This window comes from Myodes glareolus, chromosome 16, assembly GCF_982192425.1.
Source record: "Myodes glareolus chromosome 16, mMyoGla1.1, whole genome shotgun sequence".
Classification (NCBI taxonomy): Eukaryota; Metazoa; Chordata; class Mammalia; order Rodentia; family Cricetidae; genus Myodes; species Myodes glareolus.
In genome coordinates this window covers 44939981-44954234 of record NC_142041.1, presented here as the reverse complement: position 1 = coordinate 44954234, position 14254 = coordinate 44939981, and the positions used below count along the sequence as shown (strand labels likewise).

Here is a 14254-nt window from a genome sequence, read left to right as displayed (position 1 = left end):
GAGCACGAAAACAACCAAGATGCTCCTCAAACAAAGAATGGATAAAGAAAATGAGATACTTTTATACAATGGAGTACTACACAGCAATGAAAAATCATGACATCTTAAAATTTGCAGGCAAATGGACGGATCTAGAAAGAAAGATATGGGTGAGGCATCTCAGACCCAGTAGGGAAAATATACTATGTACTCATTCATAAGTGTCTTTAAGACATAAAACAACAACAAAAAAAACCAGCCTACAGTCCACAACCCTAGACAACAAAGAGGATCTACATGGATCTACATGGGGAGAAAAAGACAAGATCTCTTAAGTAAATTGGGTACATGGGGTTCACGAGAGAGAGTAAAAAAGGAGAGAGGAAGAAAGTAGGGGAGCCGAGAAAATGTAAATAAAAACCAAAACCAAAACAAAACAAAAAGCAAAAAAATGATTTGAAAATGTTTTTTGTCATTAATTAATAGGCATGTTAGCATTTTAAAAGTATATATAAGTTAAATATTAATAAATAATTGCAAAATATAATAATTTTATGTATTCAATAGCCTTCTTTCATGTGTTAAAGATTTTATAGAACATAAAATTGGTTGCACTTTATTCTATAATGCTGAGATGGCCAAGCAAACATTAGGAAGTATGTGAATGCATCTGTGTACTAATATGAGTTAAAAAGAAAAAAATTGTGATAACCAGTGTGAGCATTTTCAAAAGCATTCTATCCAAGTAAACGGATATTAGTCTCTTACTTGAAATTCATCCAAGTTCTCTGGCTCTGATGAACTGATACACTGAAATAGACAAAGAATTAACTACTAAAGGAAATGGATGACCAATTCATGGAGAAAACAAGCGTCACAGCTCCGTTCTGGAAGAGGCTCTAAGATTGGCAATCCACTGAATGGACTCTGAGTTTTGTGTTTTTGCAGAGTCCCTGGGTCCTTACCTGACCCACATTGCTCCTGTTTTGATAACTAATCCTAGGACTTCCTATCATTTCCCCTTACAAAATCTTCTGGGAACAAGGAGCTGCTCTCTCAGGAAAGTCTCCTTTGCTTTCCTAACCACCCCAGTCCCTCTAGTTCCCCCTCAGGATCATTCATGAATAGAAATTTTAGCATCTTAAAATAGATGTGAGCTCGATATTAATAAATGATTGCAACAATAATTTTGCACACTAGAAGCAAATAGTTTATAATGTATTCTATAGTGTAGGAATGGCTAAGCCAACATTAGGAAGTTTGAGAATGCATCTACGCATGTACACATGTTGAAAAGAAGGAAGAGTGATTACTGGGCTACTTTAAAATCACTGTATCAAATTAAACAAATAGTCTTACTCAAAGCTTTAGATAAGATGACAGGACCGCTAATGCCTTTAGGATGCTTTGATGTAAGCTGGTGTGATCTTTCCTCTTTAGCACTGCTCTGGGCTTTTTGCCCTTGTCATTGCTCAGGGCCCGGGTGCAGCATACAACACCTAACTGTGCTCTATGCGCTACCATACAGTTCACGATCTTCGGGCAAGGGTCTGGAGATTGAAACTCACACAAAGACACACAGACAGAGAGACAGAGACACGGATCTCTAGTCACTAGTAAGAAGCCCTTTTATTCAATAGCATAACGGAGGCTTATATACCCAACACAGTCAGGTGGGCCAACAAGTGAAACCTTATCCTCTGATCCTCAAGGCAAGGCAATATGTGCTTGTGAAGCAGAGTTGGTAAACAACTTTGACACAGTTTTCAGTAACTCAAATCAGAAGGAAAGTAAAGACCTCTAGCAGGGAAGAGCAGTTGGAGGCCAGGACTCCAAATGGTCCCAACACCCGGACACTTTGAGTACTGCTTCTTATCCTTACACTTAGGTTTCCAGTGTCTGTTTTTGTCCCTGTTCACCAGGTTTCACAGGAATAGTGAGGCTTTAGGACTATTTGTTACAGTACTCTGCACTATATCAATAGAGTGGGTATTGATGTTGTCTGGCAGACACCAATATTGACGAGAGCAGCAATCGGGAGAACTTGTATTCTAAGTTGACTCACTTATCCTTTGCTTCTGAGTTCCTGGTATAATCATCTATTCTGAAAATATTAGCAACTAGAATCAAATATTATTGGTTAACTTAATGCACTGTGGCCCACACATTACCTTGATCGAAGCTGCACCAAATGCATGGCCTGAGGAAAATGAAGGCCCCAAACTCTGTTCTTAAAGGTCAAGAGGCCAAGTATTTCCATATGGAAATCTAACACAAACTAAGGAAGAGAGCACACACTGCACACCAACAGAGAACTTCAGCTTTAAATGCCTGAACATGTTACTGAAGTCGTAATATGTCCGTTGGAATAATACAATATAGTAAGAAAATGATATTGGTTTACTATTTCAGACAAGACTAAAAATGTTGATTGTAAGAAAAGAATTGAGTCCAGATGCAGGAACAGATCATATATAGCTTCTGGGTTAAGAAAACATTAGAACAGTATTTTGTTCCTGAAAAAATTAATTTCTCAAGAAGACATAATGACTAAATGATTAAAATGTCTACCAAAAAATTAGATAAAAATAAAACAACTCATTGGTTTCAAATCCCTTCTAATTTACACTTGGGCAGAAGAAAACAAGACATAAAACTGATTTTAAAATATAAGTAAGTACCTCTTGTTCTGTAAACAAATGAGAGTGTGATGAAAAGAAACAGAATAGAAATAATACATGAATATGTAATTTTAAAACTAAATATAATGTGAATTTGATAAGCATAGCATATATTGAGATGTATCAACTTTGAGACATTAATTTTTCTGTGTAATTTTTATTAGCAAATCTTTTATAATAAATTTCATATTTTTATAAATGTATATAATTCATAATGAGTAATAGAAAGCTAAAAACTACAATAAAATATGTTGTCTATCAGAAGAATTTTTCTTTTTTGATATTTATGTCAATAAGATACTAAAATAATTTATAAATTGACTTGAAATAAAATATCAATAAGTTTTTATATAAAATTAATAAATGGAGACAAAAACATTTGAATTAGAAACCACATATATGGGAATTTTTAGTTATGAAATTTAATTGATTGAATAATTTAACAAGGAAAAGTAATCCATGCCAGTTCTAGCTTTCAATAGATAAAATGAGACATGCAGGCTAAACTTCCATTAGTATTGAACAATTTATGAACATCTTAATATCTCTTTACAGAAAATTTTCTACAAATGTGAAATTTCCTTTGTGAATCTATATGTACAGAAATGACAACTGGGCAGTGAACACTCAAGCAATGCTTTTACCTTTACTTTTATTTTTGTTGCACAATGACAAACAAAGAAATAATATGCATTTTGTGATGATTCAGATCAAAGGAAGGACTTTGCACTTGAAGATAAATGCTCTACCACTCAAATATGTTCAGATAGGTGATTAACTATGCAGCTCAGTTGGCCTCCAGCTTACAACCCTCCTTTCCTTGCCTGTGAGTGCTGGGACTACAGGTGCGTGCTGCTATACATGACTAGGAATATCTTACTACTGGTAATAATAGTGATAAAAAACATAATGAAAGACTTTTCTTTAGAAAATTAAATCATATTAGGGCACTAATAATTTATGTAATGTGCTGCTGGCATACGAATTAATAAGTCCAACATTGATATTGTTGATATTTAGATGTAGATAGATCCATTAAGATATGTAAAAGGATGCATCACAGATGAATTAGGGAAATGGGTTCGTTTAGTCACCAAAAAATATGAAGAAATGTGTCTACAGACAAAATGAACTTTGATCATAATCTCGTAGTATGCATCACAAAGTAGAATAATAAATCTGAAAATGAAATGAGAAGAAATTGAGGTGACTTCTTATCTGTTTGAGGAATGGAGAAGTATTTACTAAATGTAAACACAGAGGAAGATATAAAACAAAATAATAGTCAGTCTAAGCACATGAAAATTTAAAGCACTGTGTACTGAGAAAACATAGTTTCTGAAATAGAATTCTTTATTCAAACATTGGAACGGGAAGGTAGAACAGAGGCACTGTATGCGGGAGGTCCTTCCTTCCTGGGAATCCTTTCTAGAAAGGCAGTGAAGACCTAGTCTAAAAACGGAGAACAGATAGGAAGCAGCTATGATCAAACACACCAAATCTGTCAACACATGACAAAACAATCTTACTTAGAGGAAGACGGCCCATGAAATACTTACTAGGGAGACATTAGGAAAACAAAAATGTCAATTAGTCATAGGTATAAAATATGGGATCAAGTAATTAGAACCTGCACAGAAAATAAACAATTGTATTGGAAAGCCTCCTATTGCCAGGGATAACGGTGCTTGCCTGTTATCCTAACTCTCTGGATACAGAGAAAGAAAAATCTCTTAGAGTTTGAAATAGTTTGATGAGTTCTCACTACACAGTGAGACAGATTTAAAAAAAAAAGCCACAGTTTAAGTGTAAGGAAGACAGTTTAGGAAGACCAGGCCCGAGACTTTAGAGTTCCAAGAAGAGCAGAAGGGAAGCAATACAGTGAGTGTGAAGGAGAGATGCTATGATCTCAAACAAGGTGTTTTATTACTATGGGAAAAGTCATGTCTTAATATTTTTCCACAACTCAAAGCATGGACAACTCAAAAACTCCAAGAGTAATATTCAATTCAAGAAAATCCTGATACGTATGTAAAAGAATATAGAGCTACAACTCAGTAGACTGAAGCAGGCTTCTTTGAGAGACACTATATTTGCAACATTAAAGGCACATTGAAGAGGGATAAGAAGATAGTTCAGTTGATAAAGGCTTTATTTATAAGCAAGAAATCCTGAATTCAGAACGCCTGCATCCATGCAAAAAGATGGGTACGGTATACAGATCCTGACCAGTCAGTCTAGCATGGTCAATAAGCTCCAAGTCAACAATAGACTATTTCAAAATGTCGAAAGGAGAGAGACAAGACAAAAGAGACAGGACACACACACCAGGGGGGCAGGGAGAGAAAGAGAGAGAGAAGAGAAAGAAGGGAAAGAGAAAGAAAGAAATGGAGTGGGAGAGATCAAACATGCAAGTGGGCTCAGATAAGAAAGGATATCTGTAGAAACTACAATGTTCTGTACGAATTATACCTATTTAATCAGAATCATAAAAATAATGCATGTTTATGTAAAAATTTAAACCAACCCCTAGATAAAATCAGAAACATTTAATAAGGCACAAAAATACACAAAAGGAAAGAGAACACATAACCCAGCATTCTTTGTAAATGTACTTCAAGTGTAAGAAAATCAGGAAAGATGTATTGTCATCCATAGTCTCAAGTTGTTCAATTTTTAAGCAGTGGTTAAAATAAGAATTTCACAAAACCAACTGGAAAAGAAGATGGATGAGGGACATTATGTAAATCATCAAACTGTTTATTGTCGGAATCTGCTGGCCTGTCAAACAGTACCTGAAATGGGGTGTGAGGACTAAAGGGAAAATAAAGAGACTGACAAAATTTTCACCCAGGAGGACAGTCAGTGAATACTGCAAGCCCTGATTTTTTGTTGTTCAGTGCTGATATACTGCTCAGAACCATTAGACTTCTTTATCTGAAACTACTTTGAGTTGAAAGGACTTCAAAACATCCTGTTTTCAAGGAGGCAACATCTGTGTTGTTTTTCTTGGCAAAATATCCTGGTTGGTCCTATTTTAGCAAAGGTGAGCAAAACAAGTAGGCACTTTGGACCCATCAGACCAAGATGGTTTCACTAAAGCTCCCACAGTTCATTTATCAAGAATTCAGAATGTTATATTTATTATCACTAAAAACTGTAGGTATTGCATGTAAAGGCAGAATGAGACAAAAATTGAAATGACAAAATGAGTGGAAAGATGATCTTATAATCAGGGGTAACGGGAATGTTATAATAGAAGGTGAGGAGTAAGAATCATATTCAGAAAGTACTTATATCATGTGATATATTTGATAGTTAAAATATATCATATATGTAGTCAATTTTGGAGAAAGTTTATTGAGCTGTTGAGAAGAAAATATAACCTTTTGTGCTTAGGTGAAATGTTCTATTAATATGTCTTTTAGGTCCATTTGGTTTATGACATCGTTTAGATTCAGAGTTTCTGTTTAGTTTTTGTTTGTTTCTTTGTTTTGGTCTGGATAATCTTTCAGTTGGCAAAAGTGGGTACTACTATCACTGTGTGAAGGTCAATATGTGGCTTAAGCTGCAGTAGTGTTTGTTTTATGAACTTGGGTGTCCTTGTGTTCAGTAAATACATGTTTAGAATTGTAGGATCCTCTTAGCAGATTTTTCCTTTAATGAGTATATAAATCCTCCACTATTTCTTCCAAATATTTTTGGTTTGAAGTCTTTTATTTTTCAAAGGTATTTTTATGTACTTATTGTATATAGTGTTCTGACTGCATATATTCATGCATGCCAGAAGCAGGTACCAGATCTCATAATAGTTAGTTGTGAGCCACCATGTGTTGTTGAGAATGCAACTCAGGATCTCTGAAAAACCAACCACTGCTTTTAACCTCTGAGCCTTTTCTCTAGCCCCTGAAGTCTTTTTATAAGATATTAGAATTGCTATACTGACTTGCTTTTTCGGTCCATTTGATTAGGATATCTCTTTCTATATATTTGCCCTGGGATGGTGTCTCTTCTTTAAGTTGTTTTTATTATATACAAAAGTAGGAGAGATTTGCTGCTTTTTTTTAAAAAAAATTCAGTGTGTCAATCTGTGTCTTTTTATTGGTGAATTGAGAACACCAGTGCTGAGAATTATCCAAATAGGGAGGAAGGGGGGAGAGGGGGAAAGGAATATGGAGAGAGACAGCTAAAACCAAGGGTCATTTGAGGGGTTATATGGAAACCTAATTCAGGATAAGCTTCTTAAAATATATACATATATAAATAGAATTGCCAAATAATGGGGAATATGGAACCCCAGATGGGTCTTTCTTATCTCCAAATGAATCCTCCAGTTCTGGAAATGACTTCCATCTAACTGAGTTGTTGGAAAAGGGGGTCACATGGGAACCCCAATCAATGAAGTTATTTTCAAAATTATTGGTTACTCTTCACAAAATGACAGTATAGTTGTATTGCTGAAGACAACACCTACATAACACGTTGAACATGGAGAAGTTGAGCTGGTGCCTACCTAGAGCTACTGAGTAGTGTTCATGACACTGGAAAGTACTCTGACTATTACCAATTTGCTCTACAGTGATGACTTGTCTGCAAGGTATGCTAGTTAGTGGTGCTAAACTTGTGGGAGAAACTAATCGTGGGAGTAGCTGGTTGGATTTAAGGCCCAGTCCATGAGGTGGAACCCATCCCCATCACTGCTCAGGTATCCGAGAACCTGAGACCAGACAGGCCAGAGATCTAAGGTAATGACAATTACTACTAAAGGGATGTAACAAAAAATGACTCCTGACATACTGCTATAATCATAGGTCAGTGCCTTGCTTAGTTACCAGCAAAGCTTCTGCATTTAGCAGACTGAAGAAATTAGAAAAACTACAGCTGGACCATTTGCAGAAAGTGGGAGACCTTGGAACACTCAGCCCTATAGAGGATGTCTCCAACAAATCTCTCCCGCAAGGCTCAGGAAAACCTCCAGAGGTGGAGTCAGAAAGACTGTAAGAACCAGAGTGGATGAAAGACACCGAAGAAACAAGACCTTCTAACACAGCAGGATTGACACAAATATGAACTCAAAGAGACTGGGGCCACATGCACAAGACCTGCCTAAGTATGGCCAGATGGAGTCCCACTGCTGAGTGCAGAAGAGGAGCAAGGCCACACCCGTGACGCAGAAGCTGTCTCACTGGGCATACATCTTAGGGAAGAACCCGTGCATCTTAGGGAGGAAGAACCCGTGCATCTCTATGTATTTCTTATGCTTCTTCTTGGACTCTTTCTCTTGTGCTTATGTGTTTGCTTTGTTCTATTCTGGTTTATTTTTGTTTTCTCTTATTGTATTGTATTCTTATCCTTTACATGAGTAAGGGCAGAGATTCAGATGTGAGGGAAGGTGGGAAGAATTTCATAGATATTGAGAGAGGGGAAACCATATTTAGAATATAATGTTAGAAAAAAATCTGTTTACAATATGAGGAAAATTAAAAAAATTATATCGGCAGTACAAAATACATCAGGTTTTAGAAGACACAGGATATGAAATGTTAACTAACTGAATAAGAAATATAATAGTCTTTAATATGATATTCAGGTAAAATGGCAGGTTGTTTATAATATGTGAAATGATTATTTAGATAGAAGTAGTTCTTGAATTAGCTTATTTCACAGTGAAATTTAACTTCTGTAATTTTTTTTGTTCAAATAAGTTCATATAGTCCAAAATCATTGACAAAGTACATTCAAGTACTCTTAGGTAAAATGTTTACAGATCATCTCTTAAATAAAATTCTCTTTCACAGATAGAAGGCTCAAAGCATAATTCCTGAGCTCACAATCACAAATAAGTAGATTTTGAATAAGTACCACAGAAACAGTTTCTTTATTTTGGGTAAATTATAGTTACATCATTTCCTCACAGACAGCACACTTACATACTTATGTTTCTAACTCAGATTTCTTAAGTAAAAGTTAGTATTATGGTCCTAGTAATTTTATTCAAGTGTTTATTCTGAAGAATTTATCAAGCAAAGTAAAGATAATATTTTTAATCCAATTTTTGTGTATCTTAATTAAATCAGTTGAAGATCCCAGGTACACACACACAACTTGAATTTGGTTGTAGTATCTTTTATTTTTAAATTTTGCCATTGACCTATGTGTCAATGCATGAGCCTCAGATCCTCATTCAGATCATAGTGCACATTACTCCCTGGGGGATATATTGCGTTTCCTGTGTGTAATAATTTTTTCTTCACTAAAAAGGTCAAAGCATTCAGTACAGAGGAAGCATAAATGACCAAATTGTTGGAATGTGAAGACTATTTCCTTTACTGGAACAAAGGAAGCAGTACTAGACTTTGAACTAGATTATAGGCCCAAGGACAGTGTTAATAGGGCTTTGTTGTTGTGTTGTTCTGTTATTTGCTATGAGCATATGAGAACACTAGATCTAGGTTAAGTACAACATACCCAAGATCATGTGTGAGTAATTTTCTTGAATTAAACAATTTATAAAAAAAACACATTATAATTTACATACACTCTTTTAGATACTCAGTGTTTTTAATCCTAGGAAAGACACTGAGAAATATTTCACTAAAACACAAAATCTGCTTCATTTTAATTCATGTTATTAATTATTTAATATCATTTATTTAATTCCGTTACTTTCTCATTACAACTTAGACTAGGAAGTTATGTTTATTCTTCCAGGTTATCTATTTAAATAGCTATTTTATGTTGGCATTACAGAATTCTGTAATGCGTACCTCAGTGTAAACAAAAGAATGGCTTTACATTACAATATTCTTATAGTGTAAGAAAATATTTATTTTTGGAATGTTACTGCATTGGTCTTATTTCTTGACACTGTGCTTACATTTGCATAAAGAAAATTGGCAAGCCTCATTATTACATATACAAAAGTAAATTTCAATAGGTTATGATATATCCAAAGGCATTAAATTATTTTTAAAAATAACCTTTTCCTTTCCCAGGTTCGCTATAAGCTACTAAAAGGCCCTGTGAGGATTTAATAAGTAACTTAAAATCAAAACTAAAGGATGATTCTCATTTTAGGGTTACTATGAATGTAAATGTATGGTAATTACTTTGAGGATTTCAGTCAAAAAAAGTAGTACCCTGCCCTCACCCAAAAGAAGTGGTAGCTGAGGAAGAGCAATTGATCCTCAGTGAAAAACACATGTCACATCTAAACTGACACTACAATTTTGGACTTCTGGATGATTTAACTCACACTTTTCATACAAAATTGATTTTGAGGAAGGTAAAAGGCAATTTTGTTAAATAATGGACTCTTCATAAAGCGCAATTCGCACGAGTGGAATCAGAAGAGAAAGATTAATGTCTTTAGATGTCATTGTCTGAAACATGTCTTAGGCTATTTACGATGCTGTCTGACAAAGCCTCCTGCCTACGCACCAAGTGAGCAGAGTGAATGGGGCCTATAGAAGCTTCCTCATTGGGGAAAGATATATCCACAGCCAACTGTCATCACCCATCCTCAAACTCGCTCTGAATAGACATACTCTTGGGCCTTGATTTTCAGTATTAGAAGAGATCGAACTCATTATGCCATTTAACACTTGGACTAGACAGCAACTTGGCACAGGAAAGAGATGCCACTGTTTCATAAGCTATTAAATAGAGGCACCTTTCAAGTTATGCAGAATGAGATTTTATTAAGTAAAAGGCATACTACTGGCTCAGGGCCATTTACCACAAATATTTTCTGGTCAAGATCAATTGATGTAGAACATCTTGACTAAAGTTAAAGGAAACATAAAATGAGGAAGAGATGCCAAATGATATAAAGGGCTACATAAACATTTGGAATTAAAGTAAAATTATTTCTAGATCACGCTTAGTGAATGACCTGGAAATTCCTTAAATAAGGCACATAAAATTTATTGCTAGTTATATTGAGAAACTTGAATTTGTACAACATAAAGAACAGGCAAATTATTCTCATTCCTATTGCTCTCCCAGTAGAATTCATGTAAAGTAAATCAATTTTTGGCCCAAGAAAGAATATGCCTTCAAATTTGGGGACATCAAGCAATCAATATTGTTTTGGATGTCCTTGTTTATCTTCATTACTCTAAGCTAAGTGTCCTGAAAGTTAAACAATAGTAAAGGCCAAAAAGTGAACATACTGTATTGAAATTGTACTGAAAACAAAGGCTTACTTCAGGGACCACAAATTAGTTAAGACCAATTTTTTTTAGAACATAATAAATAATTTTTCTTATTTAATTCCCAAAGGATAAAAAGCACCAGTAGGTCTTAGTGATAATATCACAAAAATGCAAGTAACTGCTTCAGAATAAAGAAAAAAATAATTATTCCAAAGGAATATGAAAGCAAGTTTTTTGCCTACATCTGTAATAAATATTTTTTGGTGCGAATGTTATCTCTTTTTTCTGAATTTGACATGATCATTGACATCTTGACAGAAGCATCTGGGAGCCCAGGCTGAGACATTCATGACGTCAGTCCTCTTAAGATTCTCTCATGGAGCTTTCCGCGCTGCCCCGGGACGGGTCCATATGGCGTTGTTCGTGGTTCCCGACGTAACTTAAAAGGGAAACTTACACAATGTCCTGAGCCCTTGATGTCCTGCAGCTGAAGGAGGAGGATGTCCTCAAATTCCTCGCTGCAGGCACACACTTAGGTGGCACCAACCTCGACTTTCAGATGGAGCAGTACATCCACAAAAGGAAAAGCGATGGCATCTACATCATCAACCTGAAGAGGACCTGGGAGAAGCTGTTGCTTGCAGCTCGGGCTATTGTTGGCATTGAGAATCCTGCTGATGTCAGTGTCATCTTCTCCCGGAGCACTGGGCAGCGAGTGGTGCTGAAGTTCGCTGCCGCCACTGGAGCCACTCCAATCGCTGGCCATTTCACCCCAGGGACCTTTACTAACCAGATCCAGGCAGCCTTCAGGGAACCACGGCTTCTAGTGGTGACTGATCCCAGGGCTGACCAACAGCCCCTCACAGAGGCGTCTTACATGAACCTGCCCACCATTGCCCTGTGTAACACAGACTCACCTCTGCGCTACGTGGACATCGCCATCCCGTGCAACAACAAAGGAGCCCACTCAGTGGGTCTGATGTGGTGGATGCTGGCCCGGGGAAGTACTCCGCATGTGTGGCACTATATCCCGGGAGCACCCATGGGAGGTTATGCCTGATCTTTACTTCTACAGAGACCCAGAGGAGATTGAGAAGGAAGAACAGACTGCTGCTGAGAAGGCCATGACCAAGGAGGAATTTCAGGGCGAATGGACTGCACCAGCTCCTGAGTTCACTGCTGGCAGCCAGAGGCAGCTGACTGATCTGAGGGTGTGCAGGTGCCCTTGGTGCCCATCCAGCAGGTCCCTACTGAAGACTGGAGTGCACAGTCAGCCACTGAGGATTGGTCAGCAGCTCCCACAAAGTGCAGGCCACCGAGTAGGTTGGAGCCACCACTGAGTGGTCCTGAGCAAAGGGAAAAAATGTGGAAGGAAAATAAAGTTTCTACAAGTTGAAAAAAAAAAAGATTCTCTCATGGAGAAAGTGCTATGGGTCAAAACACTCATGCCACATCTCACATTCTAAGAATATACAAAAGGCAAACAATAGACTGGAGGAGACTCTAGCATAGTATGACTGCCTATAAATTTCCTTGAGAACTTTATGAATTTCAGATGCTTTTGAATCACCCATCCTTCTGTAGATAATTCTGTAGAAACTGACTCACCAAACTGAGCATGGTAGATGGAGATCTTCCTTTGGTTGTGGTACCTTCTTTTATCTGTGGTGAAAAACTCTGACAGCTAGATACTATTTTAGCACTAGTGTATATAAAAACAAAGATGGAAAAGTAGATTTTGTAGATAGAGTACATGCTTTATGCCAGGTTAAGAAATTCTATCTATTAAAGTCTATTTTCAATATAACATAATCAAACAATATTTGTTGTAACTGTTTGTAACTTGGTTTAAATAAATGATTTAGTAATTTTTCTGAAAAAAGGAAAATCATTTTATCATTTTTATGCCTGTCAAACCAGTTGTATTTTCCATCAAAGTAATGTGCAGGTATTTTGCTAATAGAAAGTCTTAGTTTCTTTTTATACTGATGTGATAAAACACCATGACCAAGGGAAATTATAAAGAAAGAATTTAATTGAGGCTTAAGGCTTCATAGGTTCAGAGTTTATGACCATAATCGCAGGGAGTGTGCGAACAGAAAGGCAGACATGGTTCTCGAGCAGTTGGTGAGAGCTAACATCTTGAGAAAATTCACGAGGCAAAAAGAGAAACACTGAAAGAAGCACTTGGAATGGGAAGAATCTTTTGAAACCACATAGCCTGCCCCCCAAGACACATTTCTTTTAACAATGTCATGTATTCTAATTCTTCCAAAGGGTTCCACCAACAATGGACTAGGTACCCACATATGCTTCTACTAGGAGCTGTTGTTCTCATTTAAACTACCACATCACAGTCTTTCACTCCCATAGGCCCAGGATCATATCATATCATATCATATCATATCATGTCCTAATGCAAAATGCATTTAATCTAACTTAAAAGTCTCCATAGTCTTTCACAGAGTTCCCATAATTTAACAGTCCAGAAATTCTTCTGAAACTCTGAACAACCCCATAATTTTAATACTTCTTAAAGTTTAATAAGCAAGTTACGTATTTTCAACATACAATGGTTCAGAATATACCTTAACCATTCTAAAATGGAGTAATGGGGCAGCAGTGGGGAAATACTGGTTCAAAGCAAGACTAAAACTCAACAAAGCAAATTCCACATCCTGTTGCTCCAAGTCTGATTTGATGACTCTGCCATTTCATCTCTGCTGACTGAAGCACACTTCTTTCTTGTCTGCTGGCTTCACTTGCTGTCTGCACCTCACCTAGGCAGATGTCTCGTGGCTCTGGCATCTCCAGCATCTTGTCATCTCAGTGCAACCCAGAGCTTTGCTTTTATGACTTCATGAAATGATCTCACTTGACCTCGGTATAGCAATTTCCTTGCCACTTGACTTGTTTAGGGAATTTCCTTAATTTTTAGAATATACTAAACCCCTTTTCACATGTATTATCTATAACTCTAAAGTTATAACCACATGGATAACACTCATAAGTTTTGCTGACCATCCGGTTAAGAGCCAGGCCCCCAGAATAACATTTGCATAAACTTTTTGTTGTTGTTTGAAGGTACAGAAAATTCCTCATGCCTTTCCTTTGTGTAAGTTGACAGCATTGTTGGGTAAGATCTTGATATTTATTCCACTTCATTGAGACAGGCCTCTTTAAACTTCTCATCCCTTTCATCACAAGTCATGGCCCCACTTCTTGGTGCTACCTTGGCTTCAAATTGTGCATTTTTCATTTCTCCTTGCCTTGCTTGCTCTTTTTATTTTTTTTTCCCAAAGGGGTGATTACTAATAACTGTGCAACAAAGTCAATAGTAGGCTGCTTGAAATCTTTGCTGCCATGGAGACAAATTCAAAATTCTTTGATATAGTCCTAGGCAGATACTTAGGAAAATAGCAAAATTAGTTATAGTCT

The 14254-nt window shown here is 36.6% G+C and overlaps 1 pseudogene; it reads left to right on the top strand.

The window, feature by feature from the left end:
* The first annotated feature begins 11276 nt into the window (after window positions 1-11276).
* Window positions 11277-12166, top strand: LOC125391188 (small ribosomal subunit protein uS2 pseudogene; annotated as a pseudogene).
* The last annotated feature ends 2088 nt before the right edge of the window (window positions 12167-14254 follow it).